We start from the raw sequence: 11,784 nt of genomic DNA on the forward strand, positions 1-11,784 counted from the left end.
TATATATATATGTATATGTATATATATACATATACATATATATATACATATATATACATATATATATACATACATATACATATACATATATATATACATATATATATATATGTATATATATACATATATATACATATATATATACATATATATATATGTATATGTATATGTATATATATATACATAAACATATAAATATAAATATGTACATATACATATATATATATATATATATATATATGTATATATATATATATATATATATATATATATATATATATATATATATATATATATATATATATATATATATATATATATATATATATATATATATATATATATATATATATGTACATATTGTTAGGATCGAGAGCACTAAGAGGGGGGGGGGTGAATTAGTGCAACGGAAATCTTTCAGCGATTAAAACCAAAAGCTGCGTTCGTTTGATAAAAACTATTTTGATGCAAAAGCCGATTCTAAGAATACTTATGATTAAGTGCAGTTTATGTCTAAACACAGTTTGCGTCTAAGCGTAGTTTACGCAGTTTGCGTCTAAATGCAGTTTGCGTCTAAATGCAGATTGCGTCTAAGCGTAGTTTGCGTCTAAGCGCAGTTTGCGTCTAAGATCAGATTGCATCTAAGCGCAGTGCAGTTTGCGTCTAAACACAGTTTTACGTCTAAACACAGTTTTACGTCTAAACGTAGTTTTACGTCTAAACGTAGTTTGCGTCTAAACGCAGTTTTACGTCTAAACGTAGTTTTACGTCTAAACGCAGTTTGCGTCTAAACGCAGTTTTACGTCTAAACGTAGTTTTACGTTTAAAAGTAGTTTACGTCTAAAACACAGTTTTACGTCTAAACACAGTTTGTGCAGTTTACGTCAAAAACACAGTTTTAAAGGGATCTGAACTTAGAAACTTCGTTCGTAAAAGCGTAGAAGACAGTTTTGCAGAATCAAAACGTAAACGTAAACTGTAATGTATGAAAACACCGATTTACATCTGAATGCAGATTCGGAAAGATCAGCACTTAGAAACTTGTTCGTAAAGGCGCAGAGAGCAGTAGCTATGTAGGAGGTTTGCAGTAATGATAAAGTGCTCAAAATAAACGCAAACCAGAGATTTAGAGTGGTTCGATCAGTCTTGACCTACTCCACTTTTGGCTTCCTCCACCGACGAGGTCACCGACATCAACTAGAGGCCTTCCTTCAATAGGCGAAGGCCAACTGCCCTTTTACAGATTCACTCCTTTTGATGGGCTCAGGAGACAACCCTTACAGGACCTTTCTCTCCTCTCTTTACAACTCAAGACTTGAAGAACAGAAAGAGGAGAACTTTAGGACTTTTCACAAATTTGAGCTCTTAGAATCACAGAAAAGATCAAGAATTCGGTGTAGGTCTCTATCTTTTCAGTGTTGAATGGGTGGGGTATTTATAGGCCCCAACCCAATTCAAATTTGGAGCTCAAACCGATCAAATCCCGGAATTCCGGGATCAGGCGGTTGCACCTCCTGACTGGAGAGGTTGCATCGCCTGGCAGAGCTCGAAGACTGAGCCCAGGCGGTTGCACCTCTTTGTTAGGGGCGGTTGCACCTCCTGAGTCTGGCTCGGAGATTGAGCCCCAAGCGGTGCCACCTCTTGACTTAGGCGGTTGCACCTCTCTGCTAGAGCTCGAAGACTGAGCTCAGGCGGTGCCACCTCTCTGTCAGGGAGGTTGCACCGCCCAGTCTAGCTCGAAGACTGAGCTCAGGCGGTGCCACCTCCTGGCTGGGGTGGTTGCACCGCCCAGTCTCGCTGGGAGGCTTAGCCTAGGCGGTGCCACCTCCTGGCCTAGGCGGTTGCACCTCCTGGTGCAATCAGGGTCCGAATGGTTAGCTCCATTCGGCCCAATTTCAGTCTTTCAGGGGCCCAATTGCCCCAAGATTAAGCTAATGGGATCACCTCCCATTTTCCAACTTAATCAATGTGCTAACTATGATTAGATCTAAGACAATTTCTGCAGCTTTTCTTCAGTACGTCAATCGCTTCTTCCGGCGAGTTTCCGGCGAACTTCCGTCGATCATCCGATGAACCCTCGGTGATGCTCCTGCGGACTTCCGGCAAACTCCTGGACTTTGCGATGATCCACTTGGCGAGTTCCGACGAGCTTCGCTTGGCAAGCTTCTGGACTTCTCGGATCTGTTCTCGCAGAACCTCCGACGACAGTCTGAACTTCCGTCGAACTCTCGAACTCCCAACGTGATCATGAACTTGACTCCGGCGCAACTCCTGCTGCTTGTCTAACTTTCATTGTAGTTAATCCTGCACATGTTAGGATCGAGAGCACTAAGAGGGGGGGGGTGAATTAGTGCAGCGGAAATCTTTCAGCGATTAAAAACAAAAGCTGTGTTCGTTTGATAAAAACTATATTGATGCAAAAGCCGATTCTAAGAATACTTATGATTAAGTGCAGTTTATGTCTAAACACAGTTTGCGTCTAAGCGCAGTTTGCGTCTAAATGCAGTTTGCGTCTAAATGCAGATTGCGTCTAAGCGCAGTTTGCGTCTAAGATCAGATGCGTCTAAGCGCAGTGCTGTTTGCGTCTAAACGCAGTTTTACGTCTAAACACAGTTTTACGTTTAAACGTAGTTTTACGTCTAAACGCAGTTTGCGTCTAAACGTAGTTTTACGTCTAAACGTAGTTTTACGTCTAAACGCAGTTTGCGTCTAAACGCAGTTTTACGTCTAAACGTAGTTTTACGTTTAAAAGTAGTTTACGTCTAAAACACAGTTTTACGTTTAAACACAGTTTGCGCAGTTTATGTCAAAAACACAATTTTACGTCTAAACGTAGTTTTAAAGGGATCTGAACTTAGAAACTTCGTTCGTAAAAGCGTAGAAGACAGTTTTGCAGAATCAAAACGTAAACGTAAACTGTAACGTATGAAAACATCGATATACGTCTGAATGCAGATTCGGAAAGATCAGCACTTAGAAACTTGTTCGTAAAGGCGTAGAGAGCAGTAGCTATGTAGGAGGTTTGCAGTAATGATAAGTGCTCAAAATAAACGCAAACCAGAGATTTAGAGTGGTTCGGTCAGTCTTGACCTACTCCACTTTTGGCTTCCTCCACCGACGAGGTCACCGACGTCAACTAGAGGCCTTCCTTCAATAGGCGAAGGCCAACTGCCCTTTTACAGATTCACTCCTTTCGATGGGCTCAGGAGACAACCCTTACAGGACCTTTCTCTCCTCTCTTTACAACTCAAGACTTGAAGAACAGAAAGAGGAGAACTTTAGGACTTTACACAAATTTGAGCTCTTAGAATCACAAAAAAGATCAAGAATTCGGTGTAGGTCTGTATCTTTTCAGTGCTGAATGGGTGGGGTATTTATAGGCCCCAACCCAATTCAAATTTGAAGCTCAAAACGATCAAATCCAGGAATTCCAGGATCAGGTAGTTGCACCTCCTGACTGGAGAGGTTGCACCGCTTGGCAGAGCTCGAAGATTGAGCCCAGGCGGTGCCACCTCTTGATTGAGGTGGTTGCACCTCTCTGCCAGAGCTCGAAGACCGAGCTCAGGCGGTGCCACCTCTCTGTCAGGGAGGTTGCACCACCCAGTCTTGCTCGAAGACTGAGCTCAGGCGGTGCCACCTCTCTGTCAGGGAGGTTGCACCGCCCAGTCTAGCTCGAAGACTGAGCTCAGGCGGTGCCACCTCCTGGCTGGGGTGGTTGCACCGCCCAGTCTCGCTGGGAGGCTTAGCCTAGGCGGTGCCACCTCCTGGCCTAGGCGGTTGCACCTCCTGGTGCAATCAGGGTCCGAATGGTTAGCTCCATTCGGCCCAATTTCAGTCTTTCAGGGGCCCAATTGCCCCAAGATTAAGCTAATGGGATCACCTCCCATTTTCCAACTTAATCAATGTGCTAACTATGATTAGATCTAAGACAATTTCTGCAGCTTTTCTTCAGTACGTCAATCGCTTCTTCCGGCGAGTTTCCGGCGAACTTCCGTCGATCATCCGATGAACCCTCGGTGATGCTCCTGCGGACTTCCGGCAAACTCCTGGACTTTGCGATGATCCACTTGGCGAGTTCCGACGAGCTTCGCTTGGCAAGCTTCTGGACTTCTCGGATCTGTTCTCGCAGAACCTCCGACGACAGTCTGAACTTCCGTCGAACTCTCGAACTCCCAACGTGATCATGAACTTGACTCCGGCGCAACTCCTGCTGCTTGTCTAACTTTCATTGTAGTTAATCCTGCACATGTTAGGATCGAGAGCACTAAGAGGGGGGGGGTGAATTAGTGCAGCGGAAATCTTTCAGCGATTAAAAACAAAAGCTGTGTTCGTTTGATAAAAACTATATTGATGCAAAAGCCGATTCTAAGAATACTTATGATTAAGTGCAGTTTATGTCTAAACACAGTTTGCGTCTAAGCGCAGTTTGCGTCTAAATGCAGTTTGCGTCTAAATGCAGATTGCGTCTAAGCGCAGTTTGCGTCTAAGATCAGATGCGTCTAAGCGCAGTGCTGTTTGCGTCTAAACGCAGTTTTACGTCTAAACACAGTTTTACGTTTAAACGTAGTTTTACGTCTAAACGCAGTTTGCGTCTAAACGTAGTTTTACGTCTAAACGTAGTTTTACGTCTAAACGCAGTTTGCGTCTAAACGCAGTTTTACGTCTAAACGTAGTTTTACGTTTAAAAGTAGTTTACGTCTAAAACACAGTTTTACGTTTAAACACAGTTTGCGCAGTTTATGTCAAAAACACAATTTTACGTCTAAACGTAGTTTTAAAGGGATCTGAACTTAGAAACTTCGTTCGTAAAAGCGTAGAAGACAGTTTTGCAGAATCAAAACGTAAACGTAAACTGTAACGTATGAAAACATCGATATACGTCTGAATGCAGATTCGGAAAGATCAGCACTTAGAAACTTGTTCGTAAAGGCGTAGAGAGCAGTAGCTATGTAGGAGGTTTGCAGTAATGATAAGTGCTCAAAATAAACGCAAACCAGAGATTTAGAGTGGTTCGGTCAGTCTTGACCTACTCCACTTTTGGCTTCCTCCACCGACGAGGTCACCGACGTCAACTAGAGGCCTTCCTTCAATAGGCGAAGGCCAACTGCCCTTTTACAGATTCACTCCTTTCGATGGGCTCAGGAGACAACCCTTACAGGACCTTTCTCTCCTCTCTTTACAACTCAAGACTTGAAGAACAGAAAGAGGAGAACTTTAGGACTTTACACAAATTTGAGCTCTTAGAATCACAAAAAAGATCAAGAATTCGGTGTAGGTCTGTATCTTTTCAGTGCTGAATGGGTGGGGTATTTATAGGCCCCAACCCAATTCAAATTTGAAGCTCAAAACGATCAAATCCAGGAATTCCAGGATCAGGTAGTTGCACCTCCTGACTGGAGAGGTTGCACCGCTTGGCAGAGCTCGAAGATTGAGCCCAGGCGGTGCCACCTCTTGATTGAGGTGGTTGCACCTCTCTGCCAGAGCTCGAAGACCGAGCTCAGGCGGTGCCACCTCTCTGTCAGGGAGGTTGCACCACCCAGTCTTGCTCGAAGACTGAGCTCAGGCGGTGCCACCTCTCTGTCAGGGAGGTTGCACCGCCCAGTCTAGCTCGAAGACTGAGCTCAGGCGGTGCCACCTCCTGGCTGGGGAGGTTGCACCGCCCAGTCTCACTGGGAGGCTTAGCCCAGGCGGTGCCACCTCCTGGCCTAGGCGGTTGCACCTCCTGGTGCAATCAGGGTCCGAATGGTTAGCTCCATTCGGCCCAATTTCAGTCTTTCAGGGGCCCAATTGCCCCAAGATTAAGCTAATGGGATCACCTCCCATTTTTCAACTTAATCAATGTGCTAACTACGATTAGATCTAAGATAATTTCTGCAGCTTTGCTTCGGTGCGTCAATCGCTTCTTCCGGCGAGTTTCCGGTGAACTTCCGTCGATCATCCGATGAACCCTCGGTGATGCTCCTGCGGACTTCCGGCAAACTCCTGGACTTTGCGACGATCCACTTGGCGAGTTTCGACGAGCTTCGCTTGGCAAGCTTCTGGACTTCTCGGATCTGTTCTCGCAGAACCTCCGACGACCGTCCGAACTTCCGTCGAACTCTCGAACTCCCAACGTGATCATGAACTTGACTCCGGCGCAACTCCTGCTGCTTGTCTAACTTTCATCGTAGTTAATCCTGCACACTTATCTCAACACATGGATTAGACAACAAATGACAATTGACTTCATCATCAAAATCCGAGATTCAATAATCTCCCCCTCTTTGATGATGACAATCAATTGATAATGGAGTTATCCTTAACTCCCCCTGTCTATATGCCATAGTTGAGATAAGTCAACCTTGAATTCAAGACCTAAGAATTCAAGTGACGTATTGATAAGTTAGATCAGTTAAACTTATCAATACTCCCATCATGATACTTATCATGATGTATCTCTTCAAAGATGATGTCAAGGCTTGACATACATCATCAAGTTTGTATGATTGTGTTTGTAACTATTCATCATGTAGTTTGAACATTATCATTTAAAGCTGTGAAGCACTATTACATGATGCACACATTTGAAATATTCTAGCAAGTTTTGCATTTTCTTCACATGATAAGATATCAACTCAGGGCATAATGCAAACATAATGCAAACTTTAGCACATGTTCATATATCTCTTGGTGATGCAAGGATGGCATAATCATAGCTGTGTGTTTATAGCATCACTCATAGTATTTCTAATCATGGCAGTGTTTATCAATTCATATATCTCCCCCTTTGTCATCAACAAAAAGCATAGTAATTATGATGCCAGGAAATAATAATAGCAAGCTTATAGAGGAATTTTACATAGATTGCTTTAAATACTTCTTCCCCTTTTTGTTATAATCAATTGTCTATGTAAAGATTTTGCAGGATGGAATACATACACATGAATCACTTCATCAAATCTATTTCAGAAACTTATTTCTCATGAAGGTGTACGAGAAAATCTGTTTTATAGCATTCGAATAAATAAGATGCATTTGGACAAGATTTTGTTGCAGATTTTCACATATAATCATAGAAACATGGCAATCAAGTGATTTGATCATTCAATATAGTCCGAAAAATAATTTTAACAAATTTATCTATTCGGACACATCAACATTCGTAATTCTCTTCGAATGAAATCAAATTGTTCTTCACTTAGAGGTTTTGTAAAAATGTCAGCTAGTTGATGTTTAGTATAAATGAACTCTATGGTTACGTCATGATTAGTGACATGATCTCGTATAAAGTGATGTCTAATATCAATATGTTTTGTTCTTGAGTGTTGTATAGGATTCTTAGTTAAGCATATTGCACTCGTGTTATCACATTTAATGGGAATATCTTTAAGATTAACTTTGTAATCTTCTAAAGTGTTTTTCATCCATACAACTTGTGCACAGCATGCACTTGCTGCAATATATTCAGCTTCGGTTGTTGATAGAGCAACCGAGCTTTGTTTCTTAGATGACCAGGAAACAAGGGCATGTCCTAAAAATTGACATGATCCTGATGTACTTTTTCTATCTAGTCTACAGCCAGCGAAGTCCGCATCAGCATAAGCTGTTAACTCAAAATTTTCTGATTTTGGGTACCATAATCCTAGATTTGCGGTTCCATTAAGATATCTAAGTATTCTTTTAACTGCTTTGAGATGAGATATCTTAGGGTTTGATTGAAATCTAGCACAAAGTCCTACACTGAACATGATGTCTGGTCTGGTGGCAGTGAGGTAAAGTAAACTTCCTATCATACCCCTATAAGTTTTTTGATCAAAGCTTTCTCCACTTTCATCAATTTCTAACTTAGTGGAGGTGCTCATAGGAGTGTTACTAGCCTTTGAGTTGTTCATATTAAACCTTTTTAATAAATTCATGGCATATTTAGTTTGACTAATAAAGATGTCATTGCTTAGTTGTTTGATTTGTAAACCTAAGAAGAATGTTAATTCTCCCATTAAGCTCATTTCGAATTCAAGACTCATAGTTTTAGCAAAAGATTCACAAAGAGATTCTTTTGTAGAGCCAAAGATGATATCATCAACATAAATCTGAACAATGAGAAAATTATTTTTAAAATTCTTGATAAACAATGTAATATCAACCTTGCCTTTTGTAAAGTTATTTTTGATAAGAAAAGAACTAAGTCTCTCGTACCAAGCCCTTGGGGTTTGTTTTGAACCATAGAGAGCTTTAGTTAATCTAAACACATGATTAGGGAGGTTATTATTTTCAAATCCAAGAGGTTGTTCAACATAAACTTCTTTGGAAATAAAGCCATTTAGAAAAGCGCTTTTAACATCCATTTGAAATAACTTAAAATTATTACTACTAGCGTAGGCAAGGAGCATCCTTATGGCTTCCAATCGAGCCACAGGTGCGAAGGTTTCTTCGTAATCGATACCTTCTTCTTGGTTGAAACCTTTGGCCACTAATCTAGCCTTGTTTCTAACCACGATATCATTTTCATCTTGCTTGTTTCTGAAAACCCATTTAGTACCAATTACTAAATGGTCATTTGGCCTAGGAACAAGCGTCCACACCTCATTTCTCTCAAATTGATTCAATTCATCTTGCATAGCGATAATCCATAAATCATCTTTCATGGCTTCATCAACACATTTGGGTTCAATTTGGGAGAGAAAGGCGGCGTTGGCACAAAAATTTTTAAAAGAAGATCGTGTTTGAACCCCCTTTGATGTGTCTCCTAATATTAGCTCCTTAGGATGAGCATCTACATACTTCCAATCCTTGGGTAAGGATGTTTCGGAAGTGGATGCATCCAAGTTGCTAGTTGGAGAAGGGGTTTCATTTAAATTTAAGGAATCAAAATTAACATCATCATCAAGATCATTTTTCTTAATTTCGGAAATCTCATTGAAAACAACATGAATGGATTCTTCAATAATTAAAGTTCTTTTATTGAAGATACGAAAAGCTTTAGAAACCGAAGAATAACCAAGAAAGATTCCTTCATCGGATTTAGCATCAAATTTTCCTAAGTTATCCTTTTCATTTAAGATAAAACACTTACACCCAAAGACTTTAAAATATGAAACATTGGGTTTTTTTGTTATTCCATAACTCATAAGGAGTTTTGGTGAGTAAGGGTCTTACTAGTACTCTATTCAAAATATAGCATGCAGTGTTTACAGCTTCGGCCCAAAAGTATTTGGGTAGGCTGTGTTCATTCAACATGGTTCTTGCCATTTCTTGTAGATTTCGATTTTTTCTTTCTACTACCCCATTTTGTTGAGGATTTCTTGGAGTAGAGAGATTATGGTTATATCCATTGAGTTCACAGAATTCTTGGAAATCGTGGTTTTGAAATTCTCCACCATGATCACTTCTTATTGACGAAATCATAGAACCCTTCTCATTTTGAACAAGTATACAGAACTTGGTAAAATATCTAAAGCATTCATTTTTTATTTTAAGAAGTAGGTCCATGTATATCTGCTATAGTCATCAATAATGACAAAGGCATATTTGCTACCTCCTAGACTTGATGAAGAGATTGGTCCGAACAAGTCCATATGGATCAATTGTAAGAGCCTAGAGGTGCTTATTTGATTTTTAGTCTTGAAACTACCCTTAATCTGTTTACCTAATTGGCAAGCATCACATACATTATCTTTGATGAACTTGATATGAGGAATTCCTCTTACAAGTTCTTTAGATGATATTTGAGTGATTAGTTTAATGCTAGCATGACCTAATCTTTTATGCCATAGCCAAGCATCCTCATTTAAAACTGAAAAACACATTTCATTACACAAATCATTGATGTCAATAGTGTATACGTTATTTTGTTTTAATGCAATCATAGACATGTTTTTATGGGGTTTTTCAATGATACAAGCATTAGATTCGAATTTGACAATGTATCCTTTATCACATAATTGACTAATGCTCAAGAGGTTATGTTTTAAACCATCAACTAACAAAACATCTTCAATAAAGAAGTTGGATTTGTTACCTATGGTTCCTTTGCCAATGATTTTACCCTTGTTGTTGTCTCCGAAGGCAACATAGCCTTCATCTATGCTAGTGAGCTTAGAGAATTGAGATGGATCTCCGGTCATATGCCTTGAGCATCCACTATCAAGGTACCATCTCTTGCTCCTAGCTTGGGATGGTGTGGGTTTCTACAAGAAAGGATAATTTTTAGGTACCCATTTGCTTTTGGGTGCCTCAAAGATAGATCTACATTGTTTATCATGTTGCATAGAGTTTATCATGGTTCCTTTAGGAACCAAAATCAATTTGTTTGGACTAATTTTCTTGAATGGACAATAATGTTTCCTGTGTCCAATTTTGTAACAAAAGTTGCATTTTGCTTGGTGTTGAACATGTAAGATGGAGCCTTTTATAAAAGTGGTTGGATTTAGGTGAGGACTTCTCACAAATCCAATTCCACTTCTTTTTGGAACGTGACCCTTGTTTGCAAGGATCATATTCAATGACTTGCTACCAACCTCGAATTTCTTCAAGGTGTCCTTGAGTAGCAGGTTTTCTTTTTGGAAAGTTTCTAAATCATGACATTTGATACATGAATTTAAACTATCATGATGTTCAACTTTTAACTTGTCAAAATCACAAGTAAGACTATCATGCACCTTTTTCAGCAATTTGTATTTTCTACTGATACTCTTGCATTCATCAAATAAGTCATTGAAAGCATTTAATAATTCATCGAAAGATAAATCAGCATTTAATGAATTCGTTACCTCCTCTCCGATGGCCATTAAGGTGTAATGAGCAACTTGCTCGGTGTTGGACTCCTCTTCCTCAAATGCGCTCGAATCATCCCATATTGCTTTGAGCGCCTTCTTCTTTGTTGTTCTCTTTTTGGCTTGGGGACAATCACTCTTGTAGTGTCCCGGCTTTTTGCACTCATAGCAAATAACTTGATCCTTCTTGGGTTCAAGTTTATTTTTAGTATCATTCTTAAACTTGTTTCTTTTAATGAATTTTTTAAATTTTCTAGTTAGAAGTGCCAAGTCATCGTCACAGTCCTCATCACTTGAGTTTTCTCTCAAGTGATCTTCCAAAGTTCTAAGTGCCATATCCTTCCTGTTCTTTAGAAGGATGTCTTCTTGCTCTTCATGAGCTTTGCAAGTCATCTCGTAGGTCATTAATGACCCAATTAGTTCTTCAAGAGGGAAGTTGTTTAAATCTTTTGCCTCTTGAATAGCAGTGACTTTAGGATCCCAACTCTTAGGAAGGGATCTTAGTATCTTATTTACGAGCTCAAAATCCGAAAAACTTTTTCCGAGTCCTTTTAGACCGTTGACAACATCCGTGAAGCGGGTAAACATGTCACCAATAGTCTCACTCGGTTTCATCCGAAAAAGTTCAAAAGAGTGTAACAAAAGATTGATTTTTGACTCTTTCACTCTACTTGTGCCTTCATGAGTCACTTCGAGTGTGTGCCAAATATCAAATGCAGTTTCACAAATCGAAACACGATTAAATTCATTTTTGTCAAGTGCGCAAAATAAGGCATTCATAGCCTTTGCATTAAGAGTGAAAGCCTTCTTTTCCGAATCGTTCCAATCGATCATTGGAAGAGAAGACTTTGAAAAACCATTCTCAACAAGATTCCAGAGTTCTACGTCCATAGAAATAAGGAAGATCCTCATTCGGGTCTTCCAATAGGTGTAGTCCATCCCATTAAACATGGGTGGACGTGTAATGGAATGGCCCTCTTGGTTTCCGGTGTAAGCCATCTCTCTTGGATTTTAATCCGTTTGAGAGTTAACC

This window comes from Musa acuminata, chromosome BXJ3-1 (genome assembly GCF_036884655.1).
Source record: "Musa acuminata AAA Group cultivar baxijiao chromosome BXJ3-1, Cavendish_Baxijiao_AAA, whole genome shotgun sequence".
NCBI lineage: Eukaryota > Viridiplantae > Streptophyta > Magnoliopsida > Zingiberales > Musaceae > Musa > Musa acuminata.